This window comes from Otolemur garnettii, unplaced genomic scaffold (genome assembly GCF_000181295.1).
Source record: "Otolemur garnettii isolate 467f Iridium unplaced genomic scaffold, OtoGar3 scaffold00050, whole genome shotgun sequence".
NCBI lineage: Eukaryota > Metazoa > Chordata > Mammalia > Primates > Galagidae > Otolemur > Otolemur garnettii.
In genome coordinates, this window is record NW_003852445.1 from 6988503 (window position 1) to 7001467 (window position 12965).

Sequence of the window (12965 nt, forward strand, 5' to 3'; positions counted from 1 at the left end):
CTGCTCAGAAGCGAGGTAGTCATGAAGCCCAGTCACCTTGGAGCCCGAGCCTCTCTGTCCTAGGGGTAGTCCCTGGTCAGATCAGCCGGGGAAGTGGGGGCTGGAGAAGAGCAATATGGAGACTGCTGGGGATCTTGTTGCTTAGGACTAGACTGAGGGGCAGGTGCAAAGTGCTCAGCAGAAGAAGAGACCTCCACAGTAGAAGTAGGGTCCAGAGCGGGGGCTCTGACCCCAGAGGCTGGGACCATGCTAGAGGTAGGAGTTTGGAGGAGGGACAGGCATAGCTGGGATTAAGTGTGGTGTTGCTTTTTTTTTGAGTCATGGTCTTGCTTTGTCGTCCAGGCTAGAATGCAGTGGCATCATCACATCTAACTGCAGGCTCACACTCCTGAGTTCAAGGGATCCTCCCACCTCAGCCTCCTGAGTAGCTGGGACCACAGGCATGTACCACTGGCACATGGATAATTTTCTTTCTTTCTTTCTTTCTTTTAAGACAGAGTTTCATTTTCTGGCCCTTGATAGAGTGCCGTGCCGTCACAGCTCACAGCAATCTGCAGCTCTTGGGCTTAGGTGATTCTCTTGCCTCAGCCTCCTGAGTAGCTGGGACTACAGGTACCTGCCACAACACCTGGCTATTTTGTTGTTGTTGTTGCAGTTTGGCCGGGACCAGGTTTGAACCTGCTACCTTCAGTATATGGGGCTGGCGCCCTACTCACTGAGCCATAGATGCCACCCTGGATAATTTTATTTTTTGTAGAGACAAGAAGGGTCTCACTGTGTTTGCCCAAGCTGGTCTTGAACTCTGACCCCAAGCAATCCTCCCTCCTCAGCCTCCCAAAGTGCTGGGATTACAGGTGTGAGCCTGGATTGTATGCTTTGAATAAGCAAAGTTTTCTAAACACCCAGCTCCTCTTTCTCAATGCTTCCTCCCCATGAAAATGAGGTGCAAGGGAGGCAATCAGCCCCTCACCTACCACATGATTCAGGCCTCCCAGCTCTGGGCCTGTGGGAGGACTGCACCCCCATGACCAGCCACCCTGTACACAACTCTGAGTAGCCCTTGCCACTGGCCTCCACTGGGCACTCCACCATGCTCCAACAAGGCCTACCAGGGCCTGGGGCAAGAGTGCTGGGACAGAGGGCTACTCCGGAGAGGCTCAGCCCTGCTCAGGGTCCCAGGTCTGGACAGTTCAGCCCCAGCCCACTTCCTCTTGCCTAACCTGCTCCTCTTATCACCCTTCTTCACCCAGCAGGGAGGTGTGGAGCTCTACCCCTAACTTCCTTCCCCTCTCGGGGCCTGGCTTTCTGCCTTCTTGGGCTCCTCACAACTGTGAGACCCTCACTCCAGCCCTAGAACTGCCTCTGCTGGTGGTCTAGGCCAAGAAAGGAGGGAGGGAGTCGAGGGAGGGCACAGTTCGGTGGGAATTAAGACTAAGACTAATGGCCAGACCTATAGTCCCAGCTACTTAGGAGGATCACTTGAGCCCAGGAATTTGAGGTTGCTATGGGCTATGTTGATGCCACTGTATTCTAGCCTGGGTGACAGAATGAGACCCCGTCTCAAAAAAAAAAAAAAAAAGTATAGTGATGTTTATAACTAATCAATCACAAGCAGTTATAGATTCCTTTGTCTTTCCTCCACTCCCACTGCTTCACTTGACTAGCCTTAAGAAAAAAAGAGTAGGCTTGGCGCCTGTGGCTCAAGCGGCTAAGGCGCCAGCCACATACACCTAAGGTGGCGGGTTCGAATCCCCAGCCCGGCCAGCCAAACAACAATGATGGCTGCAACTAAAAAATGGCCGGGCATTGTGGCAGGCGCCTGTGGTCCCAGCTACTTGGGAGGCTGAGGCAGGAGACTCGCTTGAGCCCAGGAGTTGGAGGTTGCTATGAGCTGTGATGCCATGGCACTCTACCCAGGGGCATAGCTTGAGGCTCCATCTCAAAAAAATAAAAAATAAAAAAATAAAAGAGTAACCCTAATGAACTGCCCAATGGGGGCTGCAGCTAATGAGATTCCCAGCATAAAAATATTTTCCAGAAGAGTGACTCTAAAATCAAGGGGATGGAGACTGGAGCAAAGCCTGGCTAAAACCTCTTTCCTCCCCTCTTTTCTTCCCTTCTCTCTCCCTCCCTCCAGCCTTGGACCTTCTGGGGGCCCCTGTGGCAGCCCCTGCCTTCTGGTTCCCTCCCTGGGATCAGGTTCCCTCTCTGTCTGTTTGAGTACATTTTGCAAGGGAAATCCCTGTCCCTTCTCAAAGCCTCTTGCACCTGTCACCTGCAGCTATCCTGGTCCCTGCACCCAATCCCTCCCTCTTATCTGCCCTGTAGACAGCAGCCCTCTCTCAACTTTGGACCCAGAATGACAAGCCTGGGGAGGGAGAGGGACAGGCTCCTTACCTCATTTCAAAGATTTAAGATGTTCTCACTCTGGTCCTTTCTGTCTTGGCTCTGAACCCACAGAACAAAGGCTCAGCCATCTTTATCCTGTGATAGCACTGCCTGGAGTGTTCCTGAGACCTACACCCACTGAGTACAATGTTCCTGTAATGGAAACCGGTATTCTCTTACCCACATCCTAATATCCTGCAAACCCAGCCCTAAAAATTCAGGAAATCCAGGCAGCAAGGAAGGCTGAAAACCTTCATCAAAGAGGGCTTTTTTCTTTTTAAAATACATTTAGGGTTTTTTTAATGTGAGTTGACAAAAACACATATCATGTAAATAATAGTAGAGTCCATATGAAGAAAATCAGAGAAGTCACACAAAAGCCCAGTTTGGGAAATCTGGCCTTGGGCTGGGGTGGGGTGGGGTGAGGGCTAAACCAGGTAGAGAGCACCCCATGCAGTGGGCCAATCTCACCCCCAGGGCAGACAGTGGAAGGGCAAGGATGCCCCCTACTGGGCACACTGGAAAGCATGTGAGTCCTGGGGAAAGGTAAGGGAGTCCCAGGAAAGCAAACTCTCCAGGAAGTTGCTGGTGGGTCTGGTCATTTGCGATCTGTGGAGACATGTATGCTGGAAAGTTAGGCATGTAGAAGCCTTGGGCTATAGAAGGTGGTAAGAACTTATGTTCAACCCAGCGCTGCCTCCCAGGGACATGCTTGTGGTCTAGCGCCCAGGATGAAGGTCCCAAGTTCACTTGCTCAATTGCCCACTTTCTGCAGGGATCCCATGCTTTGGTTTCCCACTCTGCTCATCAGATAACCTTAGTAGTGGCTGCTGAACTTAGATCCATGGGTGCTAGAGTTACCAGCCAAATGAAGTGGTCAGATTAGGTTGGTTTCTTGTCTGATGCTATGACTGACCTGACAAGCACTGGGGTTCAAGGATACAGAGGTCTGTTGTGCCTTTTTGGCCAATGGCTGGCTCTTTTGGAAGAAAGAGGGCTCAGCTATTGCAACCTCTGGGGTCTGTTTCACAGCCTGGCACAGGAGCCACAGTCATTACTCTATGAACTCAGCCACTTGCTAGCTGGTTTATCTTGTGATACTTAACACGCTCATAAAATAGGGACAAGAATGCCTCACATGAAAGTTGTAAGGATTAAATAACATAATGGATGTAAAGCACCTAATACAGTGTCTGCGCATGAGCTCAGTAGTACTATCATTATCTTTTTTAGTTACTCTTTTCTTATTAGCAGACACTGTCAGGGAGAATGTAGTTTCTTATTTCTTCTTCCTCAGTATATATGCTGTTATTTCCCTAAGTGTTTTCACTAACTAATTCTTTAGATTTTTTTTTTTCAGCAGTCTCTGTGGATCAGAGGCTCGACCCACCTTCTCAGGGCAGGCTGAGTTATGGTTGCTACTGGCTGTGGACTTGAAGTAGGTCATCCCCAGGTGGCCTGAACTTGTGGAGCAATGATCAAAGGGACTCAAGTCCTGGGCAAGTTCCAGCCTTCCACTGGCTTCACACCACCGCAGCCCCCAGGTAGGAGGAGGTGTGAGAGTGAGGACCACAAGCTGCCAAGCTGTCCAGCTGTACCTCCAGCCTCCAAATCTGGCCACATCTACACACTGAGAGCTGAGTGTAGGTAGAGACAGGGGCAAGGCTGGGTAAGCAGGTGCTGAGGCTCCAACCTCTTAGGAAGGAGAGGAAAAGCAATCAAGAGTTCCCTAGAAGCCCAAGAGGAAAATGCTACATGTCATTTCTTTCCAAGCCCCTCTAGAATCACAGAAGGAACCATCTGTGCTTGGGATTAGAAGAGAATCAGTCCTCTGTATGTCTCCTTCGAAGTGCCAATGTGGATCAAACTCACCTAGAACTTATCTCCAAGAAACCCAGATTTGAGTCCTGACTAGAGCGAAGGTTTGCTCTGTGATCTTAGCGAATCACCTGAGCTCTCTGATATCAAATTTTTTTTTTTTTTTTTTGAGACAGAGCCTCAAGCTGTCCCCCTGGGTAGAGTGCCGTGGCATTACAGCTCACAGCAACCTCCAACTCCTGGGCTCAAGCGAGTCTCCTGCCTCTGCCTCCCAAGTAGCTGGGACCACAGGCGCCCGCCACAACGCCCGGCTATTTTTTGGTTGCAGCCGTCATTGTTGTTTTGGCGGGTCCGGGCTGGGGATTCGAACCCGCCACCTTAGGTGTACGTGGCTGGCGCCTTAGCCGGTTGAGCTATAGGCGCCGAGCCTCAAATTTTGATCATTTCTAAGATTCCTTCCAACTCTAAATATCTCTCTTTCCAATTAGAAGGGCCAATCTTGTCACTGGTATCTCCTGCTCTTCCTCTGAGAGATGACAAATCTAGAGGAGAGAGCTGTGGATGGCAGGAAAGGCTTGGCTGTTACCCCAGTATATTCTTGAACACAATCACTCGTCTTCTCTGCCTCTGCTAATCAATCCCTCTGTGAAATGGACCAGTTTTCATAAATGTGATGGAAATTAATTAGATGATGTCCTTTTCTGGACCGGCACAGTGCATTGCACATAGGGAATGCCCTCGGAACTTATTCTTTCTGTCTTTACTCCCGGGCTAGTCCACCTTTTTCCTGGGACCAGGGCAAAGCCACAGAGGATGAGCCCTTCAACAGCAGCTGCCCTTGTGAACAGCAGGAAGCCAATGAGGACAGGAATATGTTGGGAGACAGACTCAGGATCCAAAACCATCCTAACCTCCTGGAGCAATGGCTAAATCCTCACGAGGTAAAATGAACAGGGCTCAACTGAGAGATCTGGGCTTGGCTCCAAAGCACTGACTGTACAAGGACAGGGTGGGGAAGTGGCAGCTTAGCAGAAGCATGTGCGAATAAAACTGAGGGTTTTTGCTGACAGCCAGCTCCATCTGAGTCAAAGACAGAGCTGCCAATAAAAATGGACAGATCTTAAGCTGCCAAACTAATGTTGGATACCAAGCCCAGAGATTCTCCATCTTGATATTACATCAGAATCACCTATAAGTTCTGGTAACACTGCATATTCCTTGCTGTATCCAGACTCTCTGAATTGGGATCCAGGATGGGTGGGTAATGAGAGGGGAAGGAAGATGAGGAGTTTGCATTTCTTTATTTTTTAAAAAATATTTTTAGTAGAGACAGAGTCTCTGCTTTGATCAGGCTTGTCTCAAACTCCTAAGCGCAAGCAGTTTGCATTTCTAAAGAGCTTCACTCCTGGTTCTTAGGTGCAGCTAGGGCTAGAACCAAGGAAGACTCAGTCCCATTCTCATTTTCAGCATATCAGACCACACCTGAAATACCTGAGGAATTCAGTTTAAGATGCTTTATTGCAGGAAGTGTGTAAGTTGGAGGATACTTGGTAAAGCTATCATTCTGTCCACTCTCTTTTAGACAGCTTATGGGTGGTGAAGCATATAATAATAAGTCCAAAAGATTCCATCATCATGTGTCCTGTCTTTGCTATAAAGTGGGACTCCTGGTCTCATGTAATGTTATGTGAGATCCCATGTCTGTAAATTTTTTTTTTTTTTTTTTTGAGACGGAGCCTCAAGCTATCCCCCTGGGTAGAGTGCCATGGCATCACGCTCACAGCAACCTCCAACTCCTGGGCTCAAGCGAGTCTCCCGCCTCAGCCTCCCAAGTAGCTGGGACTACAGGCGCCCGCCACAACGCCTGGCCATTTTTGGGTTGCAGCCTTCATTGTTGTTTGGCGGGCCCGGGCTGGGGATTCGAACCCGCCACCTTAGGTGTATGTGGCTGGCGCCTTAGCCACTTGAGCCACAGGCACCGAGCCCCATGTCTGTAAATTAAATACTCTTTAAGCTCCCAGAGCAGGAAAGACAAATCCCTATCTAGAATATATGCCAACTCAAGATAAGTCACCAACCCTTCCACTATAGAACAGGTTCAATGTAATCAACTTGTTGCCAAGTGGCTGGCAGGTTGGACATCTGGCAGTGACAATACCTAGGTCAGCCTTAGGTGAGTGGAAGCCCATTCGCTGGACCACCCCCTGCCACCACATACATGTGCATATTTGTAACCTACATCTATGCCACTAGGGCCACTTTATTCATGTGCCCATTGTGCCAGCATGGGATGGTCAATGACAGAGGCTGGCTAACATCAATTCCAAGTCATTCTATTCACTTGATTGTTTAGTATTTCATGGGGGGTGCTCACTAATGGACATTAACATGAAATATATAGATATGCATACTTGGTGCCCAAGGCCTTCTTGGAGTCAGATGCACTACCATTGTGCCACGAGGTCGCCTCCCAAGGCCTTCTTGTTCCAAATCCTCTAATGTTCCCTTTCTAGGCCTCTAACCAACCAGTCCAACCATTTGCTACACCTTATGAGCCTATGTATATTTTTACTACTGGCCACTCTTCCAGGGGCAATGATGATGATTCCATTCCCCAGTCAGATATCAATGTCAGCTCAGTCTCTGCATCCAGCAGACTTTTTTGCAAAGCATTTGGCTGTTCTACTTTCCCCAGTGTACAGTTACCCAAGTGGCCATAGGTCCTTCTGGGGATGGAGTAGGGAAATCATTATTGTGATGCCATATTTTTTCAGGAAGTTTACTACTGGGGACCTGACCTCTGGGTCAGATCCTAAATCTGAAATTTAAATCAGATTGGAAATCAGAGAAGATATTGTATCTGAAACTGCCATCAATCTCCTGGTCTTTCATCCTTGAATTCTTTTAATTGTACAAGTCAACAATTCTCCATGTGTTGTTTGCAGACCCCTGGGAGTCCCTGAGACCATTTCTGGGGGTTCACAAGGTCAAAATCATTTTTGTAATAATACTAACATATCATTTATCTTTTTAACCATGTTGACATTTGCACTGATGGTACAAAATTAATTTTATAAGTAATTTTATAAGTATTTTATTATAAAAAAGGAAGGAAAAGAAGAAAAGAAGACAAAAGAAAGAAAAGAAAGCAGTCTTGCTTAAGAATATCCTTAACAAAGAAATAACAATTATTCAATTTCATTAAATCATGATCCTCAAATTCATGTCATTTTAATATTCTGTGTGATCAAATGGAAAGAACTCTTCTGCACATAGAAGTATAGTGGTCCTCTCGGGGAAAAGCACTTGTGCAATTGGGTTATGAATTGAATTGCCCACTTTTTTCATGGAATACCATTTTTACTTGAAAAAAATAACTGGTGGATAAACTGTGGTTACGTAGACTAGGCTATTTGGCAGGTGTTTTCTGAAATTCAAACCAAGTAAGCCTGTCATTCTGAGAAAAATAACTGATAGTGTTTGTTGCCAGTGATAAACTTCAAGCTTTCAAGTAAAAAATCATAAGTTTAGAAAATTTGTATGCCCTATCATAAGCTTGCTAGATTCCCAATATTTAAACATTTTCTGTTATTACAAAATGTGATTTTAAAATATTGTATAATGAATGCAATATTTAAATTATCTATATAATTCAGTAAACCAATATTTTCCAAATGACCAAAGCAAGATGTTACAAAATCATGCATGAGTAAAAATACCATTCAAAAGGCAAGGTAGATCAAAGGACTTTAACATAATCAAGTACAAAAAGTTCATTGATATGGTTTCAAAGTCTACAACTACCATTTAAGAAAATACTACTTGTTGAGTTTTGATGTAGTATCAAAGAAAAACAGCCACAATTATCTAAAAAGACTTTTAAAATGCTCCTCTCTTTTCCAACTACACATCTATGTGAGGCTGGATTTTCTTCAGACATTTTAAACAAAACAACATGTTGCCAACAGATTGAATGCAGAAGCAGATACGAGAATCCAGTTGTCTTTTAGAGGATAAAGCCACATTCAACAGATTTGCAAAAATGTAAAACAAGGCCATCCTTTTTTTTTTTTTGAGACAGAATCTCATAGCAACCTCAAACTCTTGGGATCAACCGATTCTCTTGCCTCAGCCCCCCAAATAGCTGGAACTACAGGCACCTACCACAAGGCCTAGCTATTTATTTTAGAGATGAGGTCTTGCTCTGGTTCAGGGTAGTTTCAAACTCATGAGCTCAGGCAATCCACCTGCCTTGGCCTCCCAGCATGTTAAGATTACAGGCATGAGCCACTGCACCCAGCCAAGGCCACTTTTTCCACTAGTTTTTGTTTTAGAAAATAACTATTTTCATAAAAATACATTATCTATGTTAACATGTATTGCACATTTTTTAAATGAATTAAAAGCTATTTTATAAGATTTTTGGTGATTTCTTATATGTCAATATCAATAGTTATAACCTGCATAAAGAAAAGCTCTTTAGAGACCTCAGATTTTAAGAGTGTAAAGTGACCCTGAAACCAAAGCATTTTAGAGCCACTGGTATAGAATGAGCAATACGTTTACTAGCTGACCATCTAGCCTGCCCTAGAGATAATATGTTATCAACTATCTTTATAGCTGTACTTGCCAGGACTTCTTACTGCCATTCCAGCTCATTACAATTGTTGTGCCAATGTCTGGCTTTTATTATTTTATGATGCTATCATTCCCATTGCCTATCAGGGAGCCAGTTCTGGAATGGCCTCTTTTATCAGACCTGGCCTACAGAGAACAACCCAAACTGAGGTTTTTGCAGATACTGGTATACCTCTCATCGGTGCATTCCTTGTTGCTTTCATAACCAGAGTATCTTCTGGGCCTTCCGCAGAATGTAAGTGGTTTCTGGTCTTACAAAGAATGCCCATTATAGCACACCCACTTCTCTGAGCTATTTGTACCCTTATTCCACATTCTGCTATGATAGTTCTGGCATTTCCATTTCACTTTGGTGGGTTATTGCGTTTCACCTGTCTCCCAGGATCTTTGTCAGGCTAACTGTCAGGCTTTTTTTTTTTTTTTTTGAGACAGAGCCTCAAGCTGTCCCCCTGGGTAGAGTGCCATGGCATTACAGCTCACAGCAACCTCCAACTCCTGGGCTCAAGTGAGTCTCCTGCCTCCGCCTCCCAAGTAGCTGGGACCACAGGCGCCCGCCACAATGCCTGGCTATTTTTTGGTTGCAGCCGTCATTGTTGTTTGGCGGGTCCGGGCTGGGGATTCGAACCCGCCACCTTAGTTGTACGTGGCTGGCGCCTTAGCCAGTTGAGCTATAGGCGCCGAGCCAACTGTCAGGCTTTGTCAGGGAAGTACTCCCATAACAGTAAAGACTCCCTTATTCAATGTACTGTTCAGCCCAGATGCCAACTTGATCTCTTTCTACGGCTCCTTTAGGGTATAGCTTTCTTCCCTAGCAGACCCCTGCATATCTCTGGCTGGGATCTGTTACCACTTGGCTCTATTTATTGGTCTTAGGAGGCCAGGAGAGAAAGGCAGCTTCCTTTAGAGCCAAAGGAAAATGCCTAGCTACCTTGTTGCAGCTGTAAGCCTTCAATAGCCAACACTCATGGCAGCTAAAAAATGAGCATCTCTATCCTGAGGATGACGTGGGTGGGACCGCACAACAGCCACTATAGAGACAAAGTTCAACTTTACCTATGAGACAGAGAACTTAATCAAGAACTTAATGCTCTGGAGTCAGGGGTTTGAATTGCATCTATTTCCTTAACCTTTTTGAGGCAGTTACTTCAACTATTAGATGAAAAGTAACAATAATACCTAACAGGTTGTTCTGAGACAAATGAGACAGGAATGTAAGTGCTCAGTATAGTGCCTAGCACATACTAAGGGCATTGTTATTGCTGCTGATATACATAAAATATTATATGTATATATACATAAGTACATAAGTACAGACCTAAAGTTTCTGTGCAATTTAAAATAGTTTAACAGAGTAAATTGCACACGAACTATATATATATAGTCAGAACTTTCCAAAGTCTGAAAGAGGTGCCTCAAGGAACAGACCATATCGTATACACACCATTATGAATGGTCTTCTAGTTGACACCGAAGAGTTCTCCCTGGGGATGTTGTGGAAGAGGCTCTAGGGTCTCTAGAAGTATTCACAAAAGATGACCTTTGGGGCCCATTCTGTCCCCATGCTGCCTGCATCTCTGATTTCTCTAATTCCCACTTACCCCTATTAAGGGAGAGGCACTTAGAGACTCATATTCACCTTCAGGCCACTAGGGGGCCATTTAGTTGCCTGCAACGGGAACAGGCTAATGGTTTCTTAATGGCTGGAGCACCAGGGAGATCTGGCTCAATTATATCTGAAAGCATTTTGAGTTCCTGGGGTAAAAGACACTATGTAAATCCAGATAATAAATAGGGTTTATTGATGACAGGTTAAAGAATCTGGCACTGTTGAGTTTGGAGAATAGGGTGAGAGGAATTGAATAAGGGCTTCAAGTATACTATTCTTGGGTATAGAAGAATGACATGCTGTTTTCTTACAGCAGTTTAATTTGCAGTAGAAAGATGGAAACACAATATGGAGTGCATTCAAGAAAGGGAATCCAAGAAAGCTTTGCACTGATCTTACCTGAAATCTTATCTTTAAGAATAATCCACCTTGGGATAGTTGTATTAACAGTCCTGCCAGGAAGCCCAGAGAGCTCAGGAGAGAAGAGAAAATAACTTCCAGACAGAATTCAGGGATTTTTAACTCCAGGCCAAGCTGCCACACTAGCTCTGGTAAACCTGGGAGCAAGGTGAGGAAGAAGTGGGTTATTTTTCCCCCATGAGCCCATAGAAGGAAATAGACATTCCAGATTTTCAATATCCTTGGAATTTCTCAGAAAGCATAAAGGCAGGCTTTTCCTTGAAATAGCATCCAGCTAGCCATTGCCAGTGGCAAACCCACACCTGGGCCTCAATTAGGAATGGGACTGAATTAGAGGTCTTGGGGTTCTAGCACTAGGCTCTGAGGTGGCAAGGCAGCAGTGTTGGCAAGGGGAAGAGAGTGTGTAGAAGCCAAAGATTCCTTCAGGAGGAGAGGAAGCAAAAAGGACAGAGGGAGTCCTGGCCCCCAGGGTTACACTCCCAGGGGGAGGGGAGAGAGGTGTCCACCCACAGAAACCCATCAGGACTACAGTACTCTCAGCCATCACACATGCAGCCACAGTCTCCCTCACCCCTTCAGAGGGAGATCCACACACCAGGCTAGCCCCACACCCAGTTCTGGGAACACAGGATGTAATTTTCAAGGAGGAAGGAACCAGGAATTCTAGAGAGCCTCACAGAGGAAATGGGGAGGAGAAAAGGCAAAGAGAGAAAAGGGTGGAGGAAGAAAGGCGGTGCAAGAAAAGTAGCTAATGAGAGTCAGAGGCCATTATGGACAGGGATTGTTAGCACCCAAAGGGTCCAAAGCCCAGACACCAGGCCGCACACCTCCTAGCACTCTGGGAGGTCCAGGCAGGTGGATTGCTTGAGCTCACAGGTTTCAGACCAGCCTGAGAAAGAGCGAAACTCTGCCTCTAAAAATAGCCAGGCGTTGGGGCGGGCACCGGTAGTCCCAGCTAGTTGGGAGACTGAGGCAAGAGAATCGCAGACCCCCAAGTGTCTGAGGTTGCTGTGAGCTATGACGCAACGGTACTCTACCAGGGGAGACAAAGTGAGGCTCTTGTCTCAAAAAAAAAAAAAAAAAAGGCCCAGACACAAAGCACACTGCCCGCCCACACCCCCACCTGGAGCCAAGGAAGACACATCTCACAAGACAAGGGGTAAGAGAAGGGGTGAAGGGGTGGACAACTGCCCAGGCTTTGAGGCCAGGAGAGGAGCCCTGGGAACCAAACTCCTCCGGTTCAGGGCACAGCTTGGGTCCAAATCAAAGCCAAACTTGGGAGTCAGAAGACCCAAAAACAGAGACCTGGGACCTGTTGTGAACTTTGGGACTCAGGCGGCAGAAGAGGCTAGAGAACCAGCTCAGTCGGTGGCTGGGTCCAGAGGCTCCAAGAAGCCTGGGCAGCCTGGCCCAGGGCTCTAAAGAGGGCAGCGAATTGGGACGGTTCTGGCAGACTCCCGAAGCCCAGCTTGGATGGGGAGAAGGAACATGACAAGGTGTGGCCTCAGGGCGTACGACGGGTTCCGTGGCTGTCCATGCTGAACGTGAGCCAGGCTCTTTAGGTGTGAGAGGGCCTAGGAGACCCGCCCGGGGGCGTACGTGGAGTGGTGCACGAGCCGGGAACATGAGCGTGGTACCACCCCCACTTTAGGAGGTAAACCGAGGCCTGAGGTCCGAACCTGGGACTGCTATTCTACCTGTCACTTCCGAGCCTCAGGGAGGAGCCTCAGGGAGGTGACAGGTCTGCGCTGCGACAGCTTCTTCCGCCCCCTTTCCAGTTCCGCACTCCACCCGCCACTATGCCGTTCCCCTTTTAAAGAAGCGCCCGGGGCTCCCAGCTTCGCAGCGCCAGCCCGCGCCGCAGTGACATCGCCCCTTTAAGAATCAGCCGCCCTTAACTCCCTCTTAACGGGGCGTCCCGGCGGGGCTCCCGGCGCCAGACTGCAGCCCGCCTCTGCGCGCGGCGCTTCCGGACCCCGGCATCGCCCTTTTAAGAGGCAGCCCCCAGCAGCGCTCTCCCCCGCCCCCTGTTGCCGGCGCGCTAGGCGGGGGAGCCAGGCCGGAGAGGAGCGCGCTGTCCGCGCGGCCACTGGAG